Source organism: Pleurodeles waltl, chromosome 3_1 (genome assembly GCF_031143425.1).
Source record: "Pleurodeles waltl isolate 20211129_DDA chromosome 3_1, aPleWal1.hap1.20221129, whole genome shotgun sequence".
Taxonomy (NCBI): Eukaryota; Metazoa; Chordata; class Amphibia; order Caudata; family Salamandridae; genus Pleurodeles; species Pleurodeles waltl.
Window position 1 is genome coordinate 623,773,200 of NC_090440.1, and position 24,250 is coordinate 623,797,449.

Genomic DNA, 24,250 nt, shown 5'->3' on the forward strand with positions numbered 1-24,250 from the left:
ACAGTACCACCTTGCTACTTCTGAGTAACTACCCAGTTCCACAGGTTTAGGGCCAAAAAACCCTGAGTAGGAGGATGGGTTGTAAGGACTGGGATGAGGAATGGGAAATTAAATGTTACTAGTCGCCCATCACTTTCACTCGTTTGTGGGCTTTCCTTTAAAAAATCCTTTGTTATCATTGGTAAATGATTTACGTTTGTCCCTCCTTGTAGAGGTTTTGTTACCACCTTGAAAACTGCCCCTGTTACATGGATAATTGCACGATTGCCAGTATGTTTGACTGCAAGCAAATTTATTTTTCTTTTTGTGTCTCTCCTTCGTGCATATGCTCATGGCAGCCGTGGCGCTTTGAATCGGCTCGCTTATGTCAACTAATGTTTTACTTTTAATTTTCAATTTAAGTGGCAAGAAAAGTCCAGTTAGGCATTTACCGCACTAATAGCTCTAACTTGTTTATGCCTGTGATTCTTCCCATTTACTGACTCATAAATTATTCCTGATTCAAACTGCACATTTCGCTCTGTATTTCATGAGCGTGACGGATTTCACGTCTCATGTATGGTTAGACAAACTCGAAATAGTCCATCATATCTATGTCAGTTTGTCCTTGTGCAACTTGCTTCTCTCTGGCAATGGTCTACCTTCTCCAAAGTCTATAAAGTGGAGATATACATATTTAGACTTAAGTGCTGTATTTGTAAAAGTATTTCTCTGGAAACCCATAAATTAGGGATTAAGGTGTTGCAGAGAAAAGGGGGTGGAGTCACGAGGGCAGCGTCCTGAAAAGGGAGTAGTCGCAGTCAACTTTTAAAAATCTGCAATAAAATTAGTAAGAAGGTCAAATGTGACCGTAAATCTGTTCTGCATAATTAATTGGTCACAGCCTGCATTTCAAATTATCTTATGGGTTAAGGAATCTTTATGTTCCCGGCAATTTTCAGCAAATAATAATAATTGTTAGATAACTATGGTGAACAGTACATTGGTTGGAGAGATCTGTGTTTTGTCTTGTCACAGGTTTGACTCATAAAGTAGCATAGAGGGTTAATGTACCTGCTGCAGAGCACATCAGTCAACATGCAGGTCACAGATTTCTATTTTATGGTCCTTTTGTTACTTCCAGTTCACAGTTTCCTGCACTGCTTCCCAGGGCACAAGTCCTAAAAATAAGAAGTGGGGAGACTATCCAAGTTAGGCAGTATACAAGTGACATCATCACGTGTGCTATCACAGTGCATGACGTCATGACGTCATGACGAATGACATTGCACATGAGGTGATTTCACTGAAATTGACATCACAAGAAGTGACATCAGATATTAGGACCTCACAAATATGTTTATCAGGTATATCATAAGCACATTTGAGCACATTAGTAGTAGTATTCTTTATTCAGTACATAGAACCATAAAAGCACATCATGATTAAAATGTAATACCCTCCTGCAACAAGACAATACATGAATAAAAAAGAATACATGAAAATAAAAACACTTTAATCCAATTTTCTTGCTGTTAGTTTCTCTATGATGCCCCTAAACATAAATGCAAATAGATCAATGTTTAACTAACCTAGAGCCGTGATCATCAATAATATAATTTAAATATACAAATATAAATAGTGATTAACTGGCATAAGAACACACACATCATCAATGTAAACACAGTAAATAGTGCCAAGAATAAATTAATATGCAATTATACAGGTAAGATCACTATCCACATCCAAATAAAGTGACTCAGTAACTTAATTTCATTCAGACAGGCCTACGTAGCCTACACCTGGTTCTCCATGCAGTCAACAGGTATATAGACAGAGCATAGACTAACCACCCTCTAGTATCACTTTTGAGGATCTGCATAGTAAATCTCAACTGTCTCGATTCAAGAGCATGACAGATTGGTAATAACCAAGTCCGCCTAGCCTCATTGTAATGGGGCAAAAAAATAAATAGTGCTCTTCTGATTCATCAATATCTTGGCAAAGTGGGCATATTGGGGAGTTGTTTGCCCCTTTCCAATGACTACAGAAACAATTGAGGGGCACTATACTATATCTAAGTTTGATATGCAAGGATTTTGCTTGGGGGGGGGTGCTCAATGGCATTCATAAATTCCTCGTAATGCAGTAGGTCTTTAAAGGTCAAAAATCTGCTATTCAAATCCCCCTAACTGGTTATGTCTAGCCTTGAATGGCGTATGTGAGTCCGGTATCTTTCCTTATGAAGCTTTGTGAAGCTTTTCCTAATACTTGAGGGGTTAGTCTACAAATCACCATGCCCAATCTATTTAGCCAAGATCTCACGTATCTCAGTCAAGGGATACTGTCACTGCACTTGAGCTCCAATTTCTCAAGCAATGACTCTTAGCGGGAGTGGCATTTTGTTTACCCAAACCCGCATCCAGTACGCCAAAGGTCTGAATGCAGCAACATGTGCAACATTGCAAAAACCAAGATCCACCCGCAAGGGGGTAAAGGGTATGTTCTGGGGTAAGTTCACAACCGATCTCTTAAAACTATTTTCAGCTCTTTCTAGCACTCCCAAATTGTGTGTTCCCATAACTCTGCTGCACTGCACTAACCCCTGTGGCTCGACAAAGTTCAACAATGGGTTTTACTGGTCTAAATCTAGATGTTTTCAGTTTCCTTAATTGAGCATAACTAGTTTGTTGAAGAGAGAGAGAGCTTTTAGTGATCTGTGGGGACCATTCTAAAGAATTAGCAAGCCTTACTCCTAGTTAGTCAAATTCTTTAACTTGCTCTAGGTACATCCCATACAACTTTACCATTAAAAGCTTTATGGGGATTAAATGCCATTTATTTTGTTTTATTGATGTTAATTTCTAGTCTCAATTCATTACAGGCCACAGAAAGTCTATTGAGCAGGTTCTGAAGTCCCTCCGGTGTCCTTGAAACCAGCCTGGTTTACCAGCTAACTTAGGTGGATCTCCGATACATCCTACTAGGGATTCAATTAACCCATTGATATACAAAGTGAAGAGGGTGGAGGCTAGGACGCACCTTTGTTTACACATCTAGCCACATGGATATGGTAGAGGAGCCCCCCATTCTTGCCCCATCTAATTTGCTCATAATTATTGTGATGAAACCTCATGATAACTGGTAAAAGACAGGTTGGGATACTGACCCTATCTAGTATGTCCCACAACTTTCCCCTAGGAATCAAATCGAAGGCTGTTCATATGTTCACAAAGACCATATACACATGTTCTTTTTTAAATAGCACATACTTTCAGAGTATAATCATGAATCTAAACAGGTGGTCTATAGTTCCAGTTATTTTCCTCTACCAATTTGATAGCCTATCTATGACGTGCCTACAAAACAATTTTTGGGAGACATCTATAAGGCTAATAGGCCTGTAATGAGCAGGATCGGATTTATCCCCCTTTTTAGGTTGAGCACTCCGGCGCTTTCCGACCTGTTGTTATCCATCTGTGGGCTTTCAACCACGACTATCTCACGCCCATCATTTTCACTTGTTTGTGGGTTTGCCTTTCCAAAATCCTGTGATGTCATTAGTAAATGCTATATGTTTGTCCCACCTTGGGGTAGTTTTGTTACTGCCTTTCTGACTGATCCTGTTACATGGATAATTGCACGATTGCCGTTATACTTCAGCGTGGGCAAACTACTTTTTTTGTCTCTCCCCTTTGTGCTCCATGGCAGCCATGGCCTTCACAGCTCACAGCGCTCACAGCTCCATCAACGCAAACTCCATCGGCGGTATTGGAGCGCCGGACACATTGTTCACACTGTTACCTAATCAGAGTTGTTTCTTTTCGCTCTCCCCTTCACACTCCATAGCTTTTCCAAAAACACTTATAATTGATAAATGGTTTACTAAAAAAGACAGAAATTTGCAATGCGACTCTCCCAGCGCCGTGGGAGAGCTGATACTACAATATTCACTACACTTTAGAAAACCTGACCCATAATGCTTTGCAAGCATTCTTTTTCACATATTTGCCCATAACTCAGCTTGTGGTGTTCCTAAGACAGGGATCTTCAAACTGGGGGGGGCGGACCCCATTAGGGGGCCATCAAGTGAACCCAGGGGGGGCGCCAGGCTCTGGCCAAAGGAAGCATTATGCAGATAAAGGGCTTTGTTTTAAGCAGAGAAGAATGTATTGTTTTTTTGAAAAGGTAACAGAACTTAACTGAAATGATGAAATAAACCTAGACATATTAAAACATTACCAACTTCTTAGAATAATTGTGAAAAGTTTGGAGGGGGCAATTATTTTCTTTTTCCACCTGGGGCGTGCATCATTAAAACGTTTGAAAATCACTGTCCTAGAACAATAGGACCACCACCACCAAAACGTTCAGCACAACGCACTCTTCATGTTTAGATCACCTCTGGGTCCCAACACTAGGTTAGTGCGGACCCCAAAATAATAACCCCTTCCATCATTCAGTCTCCTTTTAAGTTCTCTTATGGCTGGGACTTTTGTTTTATAGCTGAGAGTAGTTTGTGTTCTAAGGGGCTTAGTATTGCAGCAGGCCTGCTAGCCCTGAAAATATGTGGTGCACTACACCCTCTAGGGACTAAATATATGGTTGTAATGCATTACTTACTGCCATTTTGTTTTCATGTGGTTATGCCCTCTATGCCCTCTATGCCCTCTAGCATGACCATGTTTCTTACAAATGGTATTTTTATTGTGGTGTTTTCTAGGGGCTGTTCTGAGCATTACAGTCAACACACTACAATATTCGCTGCACTCGGCCATCCCATAATGCTTTGCAGGACATTCTTTTACAAAACATTTTTGCTCATAACTCAGCCTGTGGTGGTCCTAGCACAATAGGACCACCTTGGAAACGTTCACCACAACCTGTTCTTTCTGTCCAGGTCATCCCTGGGTCCCCACACTAGGTTAGTGGGGATCCTAAAATAATAACCTCTCCCACCATTCAGGAACTTTTTTACCTCTCTCATGGCTCGAATGTTTGTTTTATAGCAGCGAGTAATTTGTGTTTTAAGGGTCTTGTTTGTAATATCATTACAGTAGGCCTGCTAGCTGTGAAAATGTGTAATGCACTATGTCCTGTAGGGGCTAAATATATGGTTACCCTGCATTACGTTTGGTCATTTTCTTTTCAAGTGGTTATTTTCTCTAGGGGCTAACTATATGGTTAAATGACCATGTTTCTTACAAATGCTATTTTCATTGTGGCGTTCTCTAGGGTCAGTTGTAAGCATTACAGTTTAATGCCAAAAGTTTATTTCTGATAGAGGTTTTTATTGGGTTTGTATGATAATTGTATATGGTTGATTAATCTCTCCTTATTGTAATTATGACCATGATTCAGGCCAACTTAACATCCTTACTACACTAAGCGGGTCATTCCGACCCTGGCGGTCGTTGGCCGCCAGGGCCACCGACCACGGGAGCACCGCCAACAGGCAGGCTGGCGGTGCTCCTACGAGCATTCTGACCGCGGCGGTTTAGCCGCGGTCAGACGCGGAAAGCCAGCGGTCTCCCGCTGACTTTCCGCCGCTCGTAGGAATCCTCCATGGCTGCGGAGCGCGCTCCGCAGCCATGGAGGATTCCGACTCCCCCTCCCGCCATCCAGTTCCTGGCGGTTCTCCCGCCGGGAACCGGATGGCGGGAGGGGGAGTCGCGGGGCCCCTGGGGGCCCCTGCCGTGCCCATGCCTATGGCATGGGCACGGCAGGGGCCCCCGTAAGAGGGCCCCTAAAAGTATTTCAGTGTCTGCAAAGCAGACACTGAAATACGCGACGGGTGCAACTGCACCCGTCGCACCTTCCCACTCCGCCGGCTCTATTACGAGCCGGCGTCATCGTGGGAAGGGAGTTTTCCCCTGGGCTGGCGGGCGGTCTTGCGAAGACCGCCCGCCAGCCCAGGGGAAAACTCGGAATACCCTCCGCGGTCTTTCGACCGCGGAGCGGTATTTCGGAGGGGGGAAGTCTGGCGGGCGGCCTCCGCCGCCCGTCAGACTCAGAATTAGGGCCTATGACTGTTTGAACACTCTTGATATATTTGGGTGACCCTTCTAGTTTATTTCTCTCGTTACGGCTCTGTGGCTGTCTTGTGTCTTTTTTGGGGAATTGTGTTAGCCAGCCAGCAACTCTGATGGTGGGGTGGTGAAATTGATATAATATTGGAAATAGCATGGGAGGTTTAAATTAGGATGCTAAATGGCAACATTTTCATTTTTGGCTGCAGATAGAGGAAGAAGGTACATGGAAGTGCTTTAGTTATATGCAGGGCCACTGGAATTATGTGGCAGGAAAATGCTAAATTATGAGGCAAAGTTGGCCAATTTATGTGGCAAGAAACATGCAGTTATGAATTTACAACAACAACAGCTTTAACTCAAGCAAAAGCGAGACCCATTGCATTGAAAATGATTGTTTAAAACCGTTTTTGCTGGCCATAGAATTCTGCACACCTTACTCATCCTAACCAGTGGTAAAGTGATCCTGAACAGTGGTTGTGCTTGCCTCTATACAGACGATAGAACTGGCATACTCTGAATTGGGACACTTAATTTACTAGTAGGTCCCTGGTATATGTATCCAGGGACTGTAAATTAAATGCTGCTAGTGGGCTCCAGAACTCATTGTGCCACTCACTAAAGTAGCATTATAAAACATGTCTCCAGGCCAGCCACTGTAGCCTGGGTGTGCAGTTTTAAACTGCCATTTCAACCAGGCAAAACAAACCTTTTACCAGGCGTAAACCTTCCTTCTTTACACTTATAAGTCACCCCTATGGTGGGCCCTTTATGCCCATATGGCATGGTGCATGGTATTTAAAAATTATGGTATGTATATTGACTCTTTTACTCCTCCTGGGGGTGAAACAACTCCAGAGTCATTTTCACAGTGGCAAGGCTTGCTGTTATACAGAGAAAAGTCTACACCATAACCATAACAACTTATAGTACTTAATTTCAGTTTGGGAGCAGCTGGAAAATGATTCAAGGACTCATTTTAATAGTAATTTAAAATCCAATTTAATGCTCAAATTGAATTTAATATTACTAGTTTGGAAATTCAATAATTTGTAATTGCTGCCTAAAACAAGAAGGCTTTCTTGCCAGTGTCCTGCTGTCACCTGACTCCTGCTGACACTGGTGTTGTGGGATTTGTATTGCTTCCAGACAAGGGACAAAAGACTCTGGATGTGGCGAGAGGGAAGTCCAGGGATCTGCACCTAGCCCCTTCCTGAGCTTTAAAAAGTGTCTACCTTGTCCCTGGCAGATGAAGCTCACATCTTGGCAGGGAATGGACTTTATTGTGGAACATCGCCCTGGGACTGGCCATGCCAATACTAATGGTCTTTCTAGGTTTTTCCACCTTACCGATGAGAACTCCAATGAAGGTGGTTAGTTCTCCCTGCTTACTGATGGGGAGGACACTTGTTAGAAATTATCATCTTTTGCGTGGTATTCCCCCCAGTTTTACCTTCTTTTCTGACCTGATTTTTTACGGCCATTGGACTCTGCACACTTTACTCCTGCTAACCAGTGTTAAAATGCTTGTGTTAACTCTAAACGTGTTAGAATTAGCATACCCCTATTTGACACATTTCTTTTACTTGTAAATCCTTAATATATGGCACTTCTTGTACCCAGGGCCTGTAAGTTAAATTCTGCTAGCGGGCTGCAGCACCCTTTGTGCCACCAAACAAAGCAGCACACTAAAACTTGCCTGCAGGCTTGCCATTGCAGCCTGGGTGTGCAGTTTTAAACTTTTATATTGGCCTGGTAAAACACGTTTTTTTGTCAGGCTTAAACATTCTTTTTCAAATACTTGTAAGTCATCCCTAAGGTATGCTCCAAGGGCCTTATGTTTGTACAATGCATTCGGTAAAAGAGGTAGAAATGTGTGCATTGGTGCAATCCAGTGTTGTTTTGCAAATTGACATATGTTCCAACATGTTAGTTCGCAAAATTCCAATTCATAGGGGTCACAATTTAACCTAACTCATTATTATGCATACAGTAGATCGTAAAATGTGACCCACTATGAATCGCTGCAGTCTCACAGATGGGGGCCTACTGGTGTTGGTAGACTACCATGCCTGTCACTGCTTTTACATAAAACATTTTTTTAAGCAGTGCCAGTTTTCTTTAAAAGAAAACAGTATGTTTTTGAAAAAGATACGTTTCTAAAACCTTTTTACGAGTAAGCAGATGTTGCAGGGACCACTGCCTACTCCTAAAAAATCTATTTACAACATTGACAAAGATAATTGGGGTTGGAAATCATTGATAGGTTACAGACTCCTCAAAGGAGGAGGTAACCCACTCATAAATAGGAAGGGTCATATATTCAGTAGGAAAACAGCCCTTATATAGGTACTCTATCTAGAAAGAATTAAACAGAAAGAAGTTTGGGCACAAAGAACAGAGCTCTTCTAACTTCCTGGCAGAAATGGTGGTGACCAAAAAGAAGACATTTCCAGCTAAGTCATTACTTTACTGAGCTGGAACAGAGCAGGGACAAACCACATTCATACTTATAACGTTCAGCTGCACTTCAACCATTTATTAGCCAATGTGCTTTCCTTTAAAGTATGCTCCTTAGACAGTTCCACACTCTAAAGTCTCCTGCATATATGAAAAAGACTGCTTTCAAATAAGTTCTGAACTGAATCCCTAGGGAAATCTAATGGCCTTATTTATAGTGGGATCACCTCAATAAATCAGCAGCACTCCCACCTCACCAAGCTTGTAGTTCTCCCACTCTGGTTAGATGTGGAGAAGTGCCAGGATTACACCAGTCAGGACTCCGTTTGTGTCTCTGTAAAGCTCTAACCTGGCAGCCCATCAGTAAGAGGGCTGTCTGATCTCAGTGCTGTCACCCTGCCTTATGGGCAGGGGAATAAAGAATAGCCTCCACATACAGAATAAAAACTTTCTGTGTGTCTGGTCTATTTGTTTTGTTGTTTGGAGAAAACAAAATCTGCTTTGGGAGTTTGTTACCTTTCTTTTTGTTTGCAGAGTGGGCACTTTAAACAGAGCACCCACTCGCCAAATCCTCAGTATGCAGTGGAGGCTCCCTTCACAACAGAGATCCTCATCTAGTAGGAGGGGACCTCTAAGTTTACTGCCAGGCTGACTCCCTAAAAGGGACTTAATGACCCCCTAAGTATGTTGAAGATACACAGTGGGATAGACGGTATTTGGAAGAAAGCTATGTGTCTGGAGAAGTTGTCAAAAATTGCCCTTTCTGTGGCTTTCTTGCTAAAGAGAGGAGCTTAGAGTAGTTAATTGTTTGACACGGGTGAAGCAAATTCTGTGTTTTATGCAGCGAACCTTGAACTTCCAGTGCACCTGCAGAACGCAGAATGTAACCAACTTCTGTTGGCTCATCCAAATGAAATACGAAAGTATGGATCATTCAGAGCTCAGTAAGCTAATATTAAAGTGTTTTGGAAGACGTGTCTAGATCATATCCATCTGAAATATTTGGTGTCTCCTCACAAAGAGTCAACCCTTTGGCAGATTTCTGAGGCATTGGAAAGTACTCCAGAATGTGGTGGCAGCACTTTGAATTCCAATAAATGCCCATTGTTTGTAATCATAAGTGCACAAGCCTCTGATGCTGTTTCCACCCAGTCATGAGAGAAGAGAGGGAGCCTTCTTCCAAATCCCAATCTGGCCAAGGATGGGAGCAGTGGTGTAACAAAGGCCCCAGAATCCAAGGCGTTGCATAAGGCCCAAGCTCCAGGGGTCCCCATCAGCACAGTATCCTGGCTTAAGAGCACCTGAGTGAGTCTGGAGGGGGTGGGTGGGTCCTGGGTCCTCCTTGTGATTTGCAGGGGGGCCCTCAAGTTTCGTTCCGCCACTGGATGGGAGCATAATTACAGCTTCAGCTAAAGTCTCATTAAAAATTAAAACGAGAAAACGACTGGCTAAAGAATGCTTTCCTCAAGAGACAAACAAATGACTGGAATTGTTCACTGTTAGAGTAAGGATCAATGGTTCCCACATGACATCAATATTATATGGAGCGATCCCAGCAGGGTATCAAACCATTGTCCAAAACTACACAGGTAAAATAGGTGGCAGCTTTGCCATTATATTTAAGGGAACATCTTCCTTAATAAAACTGGATGATGTTCCCCTAAATGATTGTGACACCCTATTTGTCAGATGCAACCCTATCCCAACTTCTTTCCTGCAACCCCCTCCTCCTCTACAGTCAACCACACAGCAATAGAACATTATGTGCCAGTTTTCTTTAAAGAAAAACAGGATGTTTTTGAAAAAGAATAATAACATTACCACATGATTTCTTTCTAACACAAGATTCTGCAACAAGCTTCAGCTAAACTCAGCCAATCAACAGCTACCTACAAACCTTTGAGCAAGCTGAACACGAAGGACCTAGAAACCCAACTTACCTCTAATTTGTTTTTGGAGCTCATAAATTCAATAGAGAAACTCTAGCGATGGCTCAATGCATCTTTCGATAAACAAATCCCACTGAAAATATCAAAACAGTTCCATGACAGTTTTTAGATTACATACCTCCATGGAGATTTTTGGTGGTGGTCCTAGTTCGTCTGGTGCATAGAGGATCATAGCTTTATCCTCTGGTAAGTGTCTCAATAATGGAGGCTTCATGTCATCCACTGGTCAATGACCAAGAGGCAACTGAACAGTTTTGAATATCCTTATGGTTTTTCAATTTGTGAATTTTTAGTCATATCTAAATTAATTAAGTATTTAATTCAAAAGTAAGTTAATAGTACTGAGACATTTTTCTTCTGTTCTACTTTTAAAAGTACATATGTTTTAAACACAATTGCATTAATCCTTAACATAAGTATATATTAAATATTTTTTCAAGTTTAATAAATGTTTTATATTTTGCATCTACTTTATTGTGGAGAGATTTCAGAACTGGTGGAAGAGAAGTCGGCCTACTTGTGAAAAATTACTAGTTGTAAACTTACACTCATTGGCTTCACCCCTTGTTTCTGGAGATGGGGATATATGAGTTTACACTCTGTAGTAAATTATCACTCTGGAATGGTGAATATTCTAAAGTTGTATATGTACTACAAAGTTTAAGAGTACATTTATATTTGTAGATTTTCTCAACTGTGTAAGTATAAATTCACTGAAAGAAACAAAGGTTACAGGGACGTTATAGTTAGGGAATAGAATTAAAAAGCCTTATAAATTAACTATAAAAAACAGAGTTACAGGAATGTTATAGTTAGGTTAAGGTTTTACACACACAAAAACCATAGAGATTCAGCAGTTATAGTAATACTTATCTCAGCAAACGTTAACTCGTAGCCTAAGGTAACTATAACTCGCTCCCCTAACATGCACAGTTTTCTCATCAATAATTTTATTGCAAATGTTGCAGTGATATTATCAATGATATTATAGAAGATGTCATGACTGATATAATATGTGAGGTATTTAGCAGTGCATGCTTAGGGTGTTGAGTTATATCCTGCTTGCCACTTACTCTCTGCATTCTTCTGGCCTAAATCTTGCTCTTTTTCCACTTCTTGGCTCATTCAAAGGCTTTCAAACTTCCATAACTAGTTTCAGACCTCTAGCAACTTGGCTACTAATTCATCAACATAGGCACAAGTCATCCTTTTCCCCTAGTGACTTACGTTACCACTATTATTTTTACCTCTGTTAAGCTACTTCTATCTTAAAACTAGAGAAAATGCATGAGATCTTGAGAGTACAGACTTAACCCTATTAATCTACAGTGCTGAAGAAGAAAAAAAGGAATAATTTACCACCAAACTACCTGTAACAGTGGTTTCCAAAGCGGTGTTCTACTCGCCCCAAGTCACTTCACCGTTTCACCCGAGGTAGTAAGCACTATAAATGCAATTACATCTACAATTCATAGGGCGAAAACATTCAATCAGCCCTCAATTAACCCTTGAAGGGCCGAGCAGCATTCGATTCTTGAAGGATAGTTGAAACAAATTCTCGTATTATTCCCAAAAGATACTGTGGCCCCCAGATGGAACCCATGGAAGGCAGCCCTTCTGTCAACCAGGCTTTCATATCAGTGGTATAACAAAGGCCCTTGCAGTCCCAGCGGTGCGGGGGTGGGAGGAGCTGAGCTCCAGGTGCCCCCTCAGCCCAGTACCCTGGCCTGAAAGCTCTTGAGTGAGTTCCGAGAGGGAGCTCCATGTACTTTGCTGGGGGAGGGGCTTGAAGTTTTGTTACGCCACTGTCTCAGATTAATGTGTCTTCTTCTGATTACTGCTACCCCAGTATTCCAGATCAAAGGGCTGAGCTGATAAAGCCTTGGCAGCGATCTCCATGTAGGATTATGCTAGTGCAAAGCTGATCCACCACAGCAGATGCTACATCAACAATAGGCTTATGATATAAAAAAAAAACTTAAACATATTATCAGAAAACCAATCTGCAGCCGCCATGATATCTTCCAGATGAAAGCCAACCCATAACAACTTGGATGCCATAGCTCCTCGAACTGAATGTGCTCCAAATATGGTAGTGTCTATGCCAGCTTCCCCATTAACCATCTAACCCATCTTGCCAAAGTAGCTGATGACACTGGATTAAATGGCTTTTGCAATGAAATTAGCAATTATCCTCCCACATCTCTGCGATTCTCACGAGTTCAACTTTCATAAGCTGTCAAACATTGAACCACACATAATTTTTTTATGTGGGGGAAAGGACAGATAGGAAATACATCTAGTTGAGATTTTAGTACATCTAGAAACCGTGAATGAAACTCCAGTTGGAGTAAAATACTCTACCTGTCAAATCAAGAGTTCTTACATCCGAAACACGCCTACATGATATGAGGCATAAGACAGTAAGCTTGGCCGATAGTTGTTTACGAGAAAGATCCTCATTACATGGCCAGGATCTGAGAAAACAGAAAACGATTTCTACAATCCATAAACTGGAATACCTGGGTTGAGGGGGCTTGGCCATCCTAATTCCCCATAAAAGTTTAGAAATCAAGGGGTGTTCCCCAACTGGTCTACCCTCCAAATGAGGGAGTCCTGCTGAAATGGTTGACCTGAAATTATTAATGATCGTATATGCGAAACCCTGAGTCACTAACTCAGACAGAAAATTATCATTCATGGTAATCTGGGTCCCCATGGGATCAATACTTCGTTCACTGCACCAACCTACCCATCGCTTCCAGGAAGCTTCATATCGTTGGGTGGAGGGAGCCCACGATTGGGAAAGGAAGAACATAGTGTCTCTCAAAACGCCGGTCATTTGCCAATGTTTCCAGAAAGTCTCCATTCCATGAGAGTTAGCTGCCCCTGAACCACCAGATGATGAGGAAGACCCAATGGGTCCAGGAGTAACGAAGTAAACAATGGAATTTGAACCGGTGGAGCACACAATAGTGACATCGCTACTGGAAACCACGAATAAGCTTTCCAGAGGGGGGTCACTAATATGATCTCCGCTACCTTCCTCTTGACTTGCGCGAGTATCCTCTGAACCATAGAAAATGGAGGGAAAACATAAAGGAGGTCCTGGGGCCATTCCTGAAGAAATGCATCCGAGTTCACTGCTAGTGGATCCGGTCTCCAACTGAAAAACCGTGGAAGTTGGGAGTTGAGTCGGGATGCAAACAGATCTATCAGGCATGAGCCCCACTGATTGCTCAGACTGTGAAAAACTGATTAATGCAGCTTCCAATCGCTGCCATCCTTTAGAAAACAAGAGTTCCAGTCCGCTACCACATTGGAGCAACCCGGAATATACTCCGCTGACACTCAGATTTGATGATAGAGACAAAAATTCCAAAATTAATTGGCGATCGCTGCCAGAAAGCGACACTTGGTCCCGCCCAGGAGATTTATATACCTCACTGCTGAAATGTTGTCCATCCGGAAACAGAATACAGCAACTGGCCTTTAGTGGGAAAATGGAGCGAATCGCGGAAGCTCCCGCTAGAAGCTCTAAGCAGTTGATGTGAAGATTCTGCTCCTCTGAGGACCAACGACCTCCCGTCTCCACTGCCCTGCAACGAGCTCCCCAGCTGCACTGACTGGCATCTGACTCTATCACTACTTCCGGTAAGGATGCAAAGATGGCTTTGCCTTTCCGCGCATCCATGTGGTCCAGCCACCAAGCAATCTCCGATTTGGCCTCCTCTGACAACAGAATCTGTTCTGAGTAAGTCAGACCCTTGCGGAGGTGCATAATTTTCAGACGTTGGAGGCCTCGATAATGCAAAGGGCCCGGAATTAACAATACAGTCTCAAAGGCTCTCCATAACTCTCTCTTAATCGAGATATGTTTCGTCAGAGGTAACTTCAGTTGCACTTGAATGGAATCCACCTGAAAGCTCTATACAATTCTATACATTGGGTGGGAGAAGTTATAGACTTTTTGCTGTTGATCAAGAACCCGAGATTTGGTAGAATCTTGAATTCCCAATCCAGATGATTTAGAACCAAATTCCTGGAATGGGGCATGATTAGGATATCGTTGAGATAGATAATGAGGCGGACGCCTCTTTCTCAAAGAAACTGTGCTACTGGGCATAGCAACTTGGTGAAACACCAAGGGGCCAAAGACTGACCGAATGGAAGGATATTGAATTCTTACCATTGGTCTCTCCAAACAAAAATTGAATTAATCGCTGGTGCAGAGAAAATATCGGCACCGTTAGGTAGGCATCTTTGAGGTCCAGACACACTAACCAATCTCCTTCTTGTAAGCGGTCTCTTAATAGATGGATACCCTCCATCTTGAAGTGATGGTACACTATCCATGAGTTGAAATCCTTTAGATTTAGCATCAGACAAAAGCCTCCGCCTTTTTTCGGAATCAAAAATATTGTCCTGACAAAACCTGTCGGATGGGGTTGGGATTTGATTATTGCTTGCTCGTGCAGAAGCGCTATTATCTTCACATCTATGAAAGAGCTCTCTGTTTGGGAAAAATGAAGAGGAAGAGGGGCAGACTTTGTTTGGGAGTGGAGTAAAACTCTAGTCTGTAACCCTGCACTGTTTGCAGAATCCAAGGGTCTTGGGCTAAGCGCGCCCAAGCTTGAAAGTGGTACTTTAACCTCCCCCCAAGAACCACTCCTGCAAAGGGGATTATTCTTACCTGAAGCTGAGGCGTCTGAGGTGTTGTCAGTACCTCGTCCACCGCCTCTGTAGCCACAACCTCTTCTGGATCTGGACGGATAGAATCCTGAGGTGGCTTGATAGAAACCTCTGCCTCTCTGGACGTAGCTGGGAGAGGTCTGATAAAATCCTCAGCCTGACGCCCGACCTTGATAGTGTCCAGCCTTTGTAAAAAGGTTACCACTAAACATTCTCCTCATCAAGGTTTGAGCTTTATCCAATGCTGAAAAAGTGGAGACATATTTGCCCAGGTCTTTAACAAACTTGTCCCCAAAAAGTAGACCATTAGCCAAAGATCCCGGTTCTGTAGGAGCGAGTTCTGCCAGTTTAGGGTCTATACGCATTAAAAATGACTTCCATCGTTCTGTGGACATGGCACAGTTAGCGTTTCCTAAAAGGCAAATAACTCTCTGAGCCCATTCTACAATGGCCTCCGGGTACAAAGGTGTGTTGGCTTCTTTAGCCTGAACTGCCAGTTCCAAGATTTTCGTAATGGGTCCCGACAGGTCAAGATGTTTGTCCTGGCAACCCTTCCAGGCCCGATCTAGGCCCTCCTTAGAATACCCAGCAAATATTTTTAGAAACGTAGCCACACTGGGGTTTAGTTCTGGTGTATCAGCCACTTCTACCCGATAATGAGGGGCAAGGACATGCAGAACGCGGAGTACTGCACACGTCTTTATCAAAGCTCTTGCGTAGTCTTTCCTACACATAATGTGCTACCTCAACACATGGCACCCACTCAGTAGATCTGGGATTAATAATGTTTTCGGGGTCAAAAAACGAATGTTTTTGCACTACCACTCCTTTGCGGCGTGATGGGACTTGCGTTTATATTTGCCTGACTGTTTGGGCTCTGCTTGAGCTTGATCTGAGTCAGACGAATGTGAAGCAGATGAATGGGAATCCTCTGTGCGAGGTACTAGCGGAATTGGAAAGGATTCATTATCCATCGTGGTCCCATGCCCATATTCATGGTCCTTAAAGACCCTAGTTGCCATTTGAGAAAATAGCTTAGCTGAGGAAAAGGACCCCAAAGGTGCTCTCGGGGACAGGTCCCTATCATCGGTTTGAGGATCTCTAGTCAGTGACTCAGAGGACGGATGTCCCATTAACTCTCTCTGCCCAAATTTTATCAAAGGGTATGTTAAAGGTTTTAAGGCCTTAATCAGTGCTTGATTTACTGAGTCCTGTACATGATGGCCAAGGGCCTGTACCAATCTGTCCTCCATTTGATGTTCGAAGGGCACCTCTGCCTCTTCCTGGAAATATTCATCCTCTTCTGGAGAAAAACTCCTATTTATCTCTAGAGATACAGGGGGTTATTCTAACTTTGGAGGAGTGTTAATCCGTCCCAAAAGTGACGGTAAAGTGACGGATATACCACCAGCCGTATTACGAGTTCCATAGGATATAATGGACTCGTAATACGGCTGGTGGTAAATCCGTCACTTTTCCGTCACTTTTGGGACGGATTAACACCTCCTCCAAAGTTAGAATAACCCCCACAGTCTTTAAAGGCCCAGATATTGAGTGTGGAAGTAGCACCTACTAACAATCCCCTAGGGCAAGCCCTTAACCGTTTTTGTGCCTCGTCGGGCATTTGGGGGGCCACTACTGGCAATTGCTTTGCCTAGAGTCCTTAGGCAGCGCTCTTCCAGCCTCCCTCAGAGGCCAGGACCAACATCAGCAACATAAATGCACGCATTCCCCAGAGATCATAGCGTAATGTGAACACGCTCCGATGCAGAGGAAAGCGCGAGGTATAATTATGCAAAACAGACCCACAAAGGGGAACAGGTCTAGCGCAAAAGCGCACATGCCAGTTTCATTAGATATGAGGGGAAAACCCTTTGAAGAGTGCCACTCGGCCCCGTTCCCACTCCACAGGCCTAATCAATAAACATACTGAAACAGCAAATATCAATCAAAAAAGTTGTGAGTACTTAGCTTCGGCTGCGCAGCAGCAAAGAAAGAGGAAGGACTTTAGAGTCAGTGACATTTATAGAGAGAGCAGGCTTCGGATTGGGCATGCTAGGATTACAAGTGTTGTTGGGATAGGTAGTTTTTTTGTTTTCTTAAAGTTTATTGGCTGCTGTAGAAATTTCAGTAAAGAAAGAGAAGCATAATCGGAAGCCTCCGGTCCTGACATAAAATTGACGTTCATGCTTGTACTCTGACGATACTCTGCAGACGTGTTCTTCAAGAATGCGCTCTTCTCACTGACCTCTACTGGGCATCAGACACCGCTCAGAGAAGGTCAAAGCCAGCTTTGAACCTCGTTCTGAAGGGAACGTTCCACTAGGGCGGTTCTATTGGGGGACCACAAGGGCTGAGACCCCCATCATTGTTAAAGCAAAAATAATCCAAGAGGCAAATGTACAAGCCTGGCACAAGGGACGAAGCCGGACTTTCAGAGCTAATGAAAGGTGGGGTGCAGACTACAGTAGAGTAACTCGGAACGATGTCTGGACATTGTGCCAAAAGGAATGGGAATGCCTTGGATTCTGCTAGGTTTGTTAATATATGAGATGGTATCAAAACTTAAAGATGGCTGAGAGCATGCGTGATGTGCAGCCCATCAATGCTGTACAGATAAAAGGCTTATGCTTGCAATGAGACATACTACTAAAATAACCAGTGGAATTCATTTTTATTTTACAGAGAGAGCAGGCTTCGGATTGGGCATGCTGGGATTACAAGTGTTGTTGGGATGGGTAGTTTTTGGTTTTCTATTTCTATTTTCTATTACTAGTTTATTTAATAAATCTGTGAATCATGTACCTGTCACGTTGATAACCTGCTAAATAACTTTGCATCCCCTTTCTCATAATGTTATGTTGAAAAGCCAGGGTTTGAGCCTTTTCCTGCATGCTCGCCGTCAGCGATGGGAGCCGCCATTACATCGGCGTCCTCTGTGACATGTCCATGTAAAGCACAAGCGCTTGTCGAGGTATTTTCTGTGTACTATGACATGGCAGGGTAGAGCAGCGTGTGTCACAACACAGCTTGAAGTAAATTAATTTGGGACATTATGGTATTATAAGATGTCTGGAGGATGCTCGTGGAATATGCCAGGATAGCACTGAATGTTTTGCTGCATGCCAAGAGATTATGTAATGGATGCCAGGCCGTAGATTGCATCTCGTAAATAGGTCTCTGCGCCTGGTTATACCCAGCCCACGGCTTCCTAGAAACAACGTCTGTTGGTTTCTGCACGCCGTCTGCTGTTTGCTTCTGAAGCCTTGTACGCAGTGCCTGCTGCATACCCAGGCCTGTTCTATTCCTAGGTCTGGCTGCTCCCGTGTGAGTCACTTCTCTTCCTCGTGTCACTGTTCCAGAAACAGTTTCACTTCCCTCCACTACAGAATCTGCCAGGCATGCTTCTGATTCCTGGGATACCTGGGACCCTCTAACCGCTTTTCTGTCCCCGGGCAGACCTCGGTTCTCTTCCTTCGGGATCTCGCCTTCACTGTCCCCTACCCAGTAGCTCGGGGGCTATCCCTCCATTCTGTAGTCCAGATATGAGCAACTGCAAAGTCACTGTGGTGGAATTCTAAGCCTGCACTACTCTCAGAACTTGCAACTGAGCCTTCCTGGCAGGCCGAGCACACCCCTTCTAGGTCTGTAACCGCTGCCAGCTCGTACACTACTGTCGGAGTACTGTTCCTCGACCTCCTGACGTGCATTGAGTCTTTTTCCTGGAGACATCCTCCTAACACAAGGTCAGCAAGCAACACGGTGGTGAGGTTTCACGGTGCATGAGTCAACGTCTATGCCTGAGGTGTGTCTGTATTAACCGGTACGTGATTTACTTGTTTGAGGACTGAGATTGTAGTGTTGCATGTTTGCAAGATATTGTTATGTGGTTTGGTTCTCTATTTTCTGAAGGTGACATTGTAGATGTCCATGGATTTGCAATAAACATGCAGTAATCTGCAACGATACTGATCCACAGTTCTCATTCAAAACCCTGCACCAGTTTGATGCCTGAGACAGAGGAGTGACCCCTTCATGGACCCTCCTGGAACCATCCCTTGGCAATGTGCAGGATTATGGAGGGGAATCCGCTTCTTGAAGTCGTGTATTTAAAGTATCTAGGGCAGTGAGCGAGTCAACTCAATAAAATCACCTGATGATGCTGTCTGAGACAGTGGGTGAGTTCTCTTTGTGGAAACTCATGGAACCATCACTTGGCAATGCGTTAGACTGTGGGAGGAGTCTGTTTCCAGAAGCCACGTATTGGCAATGTGTGACCACCAAGCAGAACGTTGGGCATTGTGGTGAAAGCACTTCATGACACCTCCTGGTTCATAGTGTTTGGCAGACTGCAGTGACTTTGCTTCATTGAGGCACCTCATTCACAAAGAGAAGCCATGAAGAGAGACAATTAAGTAGAACCAGATCTGTCCTTGGCAATGTATGGAATCTTTGTGATAGTACTTGTCACCGAACTTCCATTTGGCATTGACAGTGCAGATGGACAGCCCACTTTATAGAACCACTCATGGTCACATCCTGGACAAAGTAGAGGGTAAACATCATAGGATTAGTCCTTTCCAGCGATGAATGAAGGGGACCGTAATGCAAAACTTCCATGTAAAGTGTTTGAGAAAAAAATAGAAAATTCAATTGAAGAAAAAACCCACAAGTAATAACTGAAAAGGGCTAATGCACGAGTCGTACAACCCGTTCTCATTCACGTAGAAAGAAGTGGAATCATTTGTGTTGCTTTCTCTATTGGGTGGCTTCTCATTGCCCAGACCTGGAAGGAACTCTCACTTTTTTATTTTCTCTGTGATGACGTGTTTCAGGAATGATTTAAAACTATTTGGGACCCAGAATCCCGTTTTATCAATCCACGTACATTAAGCAGACTCGCAGGATGTGTGCACATATTTTTCTTTCACCCTCTTGATTTGTTTACTTATTGGTTTCAAAGTGTATTATTATAGTAGATTTAAGAATAAGAATAATCAACTTTATCATTCCCTCAGCATAGTCCCAGGTAGATTACTGAGCTCACAATGTATGCCTTCCCTTTCACCGTGGATGGAACGGAATGGAGGATCCACTCCCAGTAGTCTGTGAGAGAATTGAAGCTCATTGCACACTCAGGCCATCCTACACTTTTTAGTATGTATATGTTATTGAATCAATTTATGCCAAGCTCCTATAATATGCTTTAGTATCAGAATGTCTTTCTCTTCAAGTGAAAGTATGCCATTGTCTTCTTCTGTCGAGCCCATCTCCTGTCCCTTGGTGTCATGCTATGATTTTCCTTAGTTCCAGTTCTTTATGTCTCCTTCTCTTAGGCTTGCCTCTAGTCTCAGGTGTCAAGCCCTTTTCTCTTCCTTAGAGTCACTTATATTCTCTCATTTAGTGTCATTTAGTCTTAGGTTTTTATTTCCCTCAATGTCAATCAATACGTTGCCAAGTCCTTTATTGTGAAGTGGAGTCCCTCTTCCATAAAGCAGGCTCAGCCTATTTCCCTTTAATGGGACTCTCTGTCCCATGGTGTCAGGTCCTTCTCACCTCAAGTAGAGTCACCGCTTTTGCAAATGTCTGAGTCCCATCATATCTGATTCACCAATTCTCTAACTTAGCGTGAATTTACAAGACATTTTCTCTTGATTTTGGGAAAATTAATAGCTTAGTGCAGTATCTGTTTTTAGGTCTAAGTTACCAATAGCTCTAGTTGTCTGTTCGCAGAAGTACTGTTTCCATTATACTTGAAGTGGGCTTTGGATCAGCTCTCTTCTCATGACTGGATGACTTTGTTATCTATCTCAATTGTGTGATTCAAATTCGATGGTTCTCCTCTCTTTTCTTGTGTTTATCCCACCCAGGAGCATTTCAGTCTAGCTGTGTTGTGATTGAATGTATTGTTTCCTTTCACTGCTTACTTGAAGTGGATTTTTTTAAATTACTTTCAGTACTCCATTGGAGTGCATGTTTCCTTGCTCTCTCCCAATGTTTTTCATGTCTATCCCCCATCCATCATGTACTCTTTCTCATTCTCCAATGGCCAGTGGATACAATCTTGGCTCAGGTGTTTAATAGCTCTGTAGTTACCACTTTACAAAAATATGACTATCCAGCAATACGTATTTCTTATGAGATATCCCTTTAATGGCACAATTTAAAATCAGAGCATCTAATAAGTGCTGCAAAACCTAAACCTTGAAGTGGCTAATGTTTTTCGTTTACAGAGTTTTGACCCTTACCATGCGTAAAGAATTTCTAATAGACTCAATGGGGCTGGTTTCCTGCGTAGCTTTGAAAGGAACCATGGTTCTGGGGCTGGTACTATGCGTTTGTTTACAAGTCCCAATCAATGCTGGGTTGCACAGTAGCATAATGTCTTAGGGAAGATTACCTTCGTTTTTCTTTAGACCAATGTGTTTGAGTGAGATGATATTGTGGAGAATAGGAAATACAAGTTAAGAAACCACCTGGAAAAATCCGAATGGGGGTGAACTGAAGACTTTTAACAATGCATCACAAGTAAACATGATCGGTCTAATAGATCATTTATAAAGTACACATCATAAAAATCAAGTGCCCAGGGTCGACCCAGAGATACTCTTCGGTCAGGGTTGATATGGGGAGCTATGGAGAAGATATATGGTGTCAGTCATAGTTGTATTTTGTAGATGCATTCTGAATATTTGACCTTTATAGGCCTGTGCAAGCATGAAATGGTTACAATATTTTGCTACTGAAGGGATTTGAGCATCTCGATTAGTTGGTTGCAATTAGTAATGCCATCACGGAAGCTCAAATTGTTCTTATTGGGTGAGTTGTATCTATCCGCTGCTTACGTTTTTAAATATTACTTTGAGCAGTTCACCCAATTTGAGGGCTTCAGTGGCAAAAGAGGCAAATGACTGTTTTTGTTTGTATGTACAGCGTTTCAGCAGACATGGCAATTATTTGGGGAGAACTTCCATAGTCTGCGAGAACCAGATCACAAATACTGCAGGGCAAGGTAACCTATCTGCTTCCTAATATACAAGGTGGAGTACACATATTTTTTCAGACAAACTGGGACGAAAGCCTTGCTCCTTTCACAACTAGTGTTGCCTTAAAAATCCTGACAGGAAACGTTTAGGCAGAAAATTGGATTCACGGGTTTTTCCTGAGAAGGCAACCTTGAATTGCTGGTTGGTGTGGGCCTACTATTATGAGCATTTAGCCCCTAAAGGCATAATGTTACACCCTGATCAGCAAGCAGCTAAGCTCCAGTCTACACAGGTGGAAAGAAAGTGGAGAAAACAGATCGATATGGAGGCAAAATGATCTACATGGAGAGTTTAAAAAGCTTCACAAAAAGCATTCGTAAAGCGTAGTTTGATGCTTTTGCTAGACATATAACCAATGCAGGCAACACACCCAGGGAAACCTTTAAGATTGTCCTTTCATTCCTATCCCCTGCTACTTGTCAACAAAAAGTCACAGCCTCATAGCTCTTATGTGATAATCTGTTGGAGTACTTGTATGAGAACGTGGAGGACATTTATATAAACTTTGTAAACTTGAATGGCTATAATGATCCAGATTTAGGGTGTAAGGGAACAAGTAGTGGTGGGGATCCTCCACTCTATTTCTTTGAAAGAATTTCCGTGGCAGATTCTTCTGCCTTAAATCCCACTGTAAATGCTCTTTTCAATCAATAACTGGAACTTGGGTCTGTTTCCCTAAGTTGAAAGAGAGTGCAAGTACTCACAAGTACTCTCAGGACAATTTCCCTTCTGCGGGCTCTCATGAAAATGTTGGAGAAACAGCTGTCCCGATTTATTGAAGAAAAGTAGTTACCACAGATGGCCCAATCAGGTTTTTGCCCAGAGGTCAGCAAAGAGGTTGCCTTATTGAAGGTCATGGAATGAATAAAAACCTATGATAGACCAGAGGGTGAAGACACTGGTAATGCTTTTAGATCTATCTGCACCACATTTGACATTGTGTCTCATTCAATCTTGCTGGAGCTTTTCAAGGGTGTTGGAATAGGTGGACTGACCGACGGTGGTTAAAATAGTTTTTGTCTAGACTTTCACAAGCCGCATATATCTCCTCCTTTCTTTTCTATATATAAGGAGTTGAGGCACAGTGGCCCTATATATATCCTTTGGCCAAGGAGGTGGAACCCTGGGGTTTCAACCCTGTGTAATATGCTGATGACTCTCAACTGTTTCTGTCTTTCTACGAGGTTAATAACACCATAATAGGTTTTAAGGATGTCTGACTGCAGTGACAAGATGGATGCAGACGAGATGCCAGAAGCTTAACTCTAAAAAGTCGGAGCTACTGTTCCTTGGCAAGTCCTTTCCATGCGACTTTCTGAGCTGGTGGAAAGATTTAGTGGAACACCCAGCCCTTTTTCCAGGGTGAAAATTTGGTGGTAAAATGTGATCAAGAGCGATGCTTCAAACCCCAAATTAGAATCATCACAGCCTATTGCTTTGCCTTGATCACATCTTTACAAATACCTTAAAATGCTTGCCTGGTCACATGTGAAAATGATTGTGCATGTCCTGGTGACACCGAGATTAGATTATGCCAACTCTCCATATCCAATGTTCCCAGCCATTCTCATCAAGAAACTGCAAATGTTCCAGACTGCTGTTTCACGACTAATTCTTAATCACCACAGATGGCAGTCCATCTCCCGTAATTTGAAAGAAGTTCATTGGTTCAACTACAAGGCCCCACTGAATATATTGAGAGCAATTCACGAAAATGTCCTTCCCATTTCTTTTGAATGTTTAAAGAATATGTCCCTGTAGGGTGCTTCCACCCACAAATTAGGGTCTATTATATGTTCTGAGATTCCTAAAAGTCAAGAGAGGCGTACGATTCTTCTCTTTGCTGGCAGCAAAGTAGTGGAATGAACTCCCCATGAATCTGAAAAAGACCAACTCGGGGACCCTCTTTAAAAAAGGACTAAGCAACTTCATTTTGCTGGTTCAGATATATTTGTTTGCTAGTTTAATGAAGGGGTTCCTCTTAGGAAGCAGCTGTACAAGTGGTAATCATTCATCAACATCTGCAAGAAGCAGTATATGCAGAATGGCACATGGCCAGGAGAACAAAAGGTCACTGCCACATATCTGCCCTCCC

At 42.8% G+C, this 24,250-nt stretch overlaps 1 protein-coding gene across 11 annotated transcripts in view; it reads left to right on the forward strand.

The window, feature by feature from the left end:
- Positions 1-24,250, forward strand: part of TSPAN4 (tetraspanin 4) — a 2,368,794-nt gene that overhangs the window by 1,511,035 nt on the left and 833,509 nt on the right. Inside the window, exon 1 of one of the 11 annotated variants that reach the window (XM_069223130.1) lies at positions 18,511-18,855. The exons of 9 other annotated variants lie outside the window; for them this stretch is intronic. The gene's annotated coding sequence lies outside the window, so the exon portion shown is untranslated. One more of the 11 variants, XM_069223129.1, reaches the window with a different exon arrangement.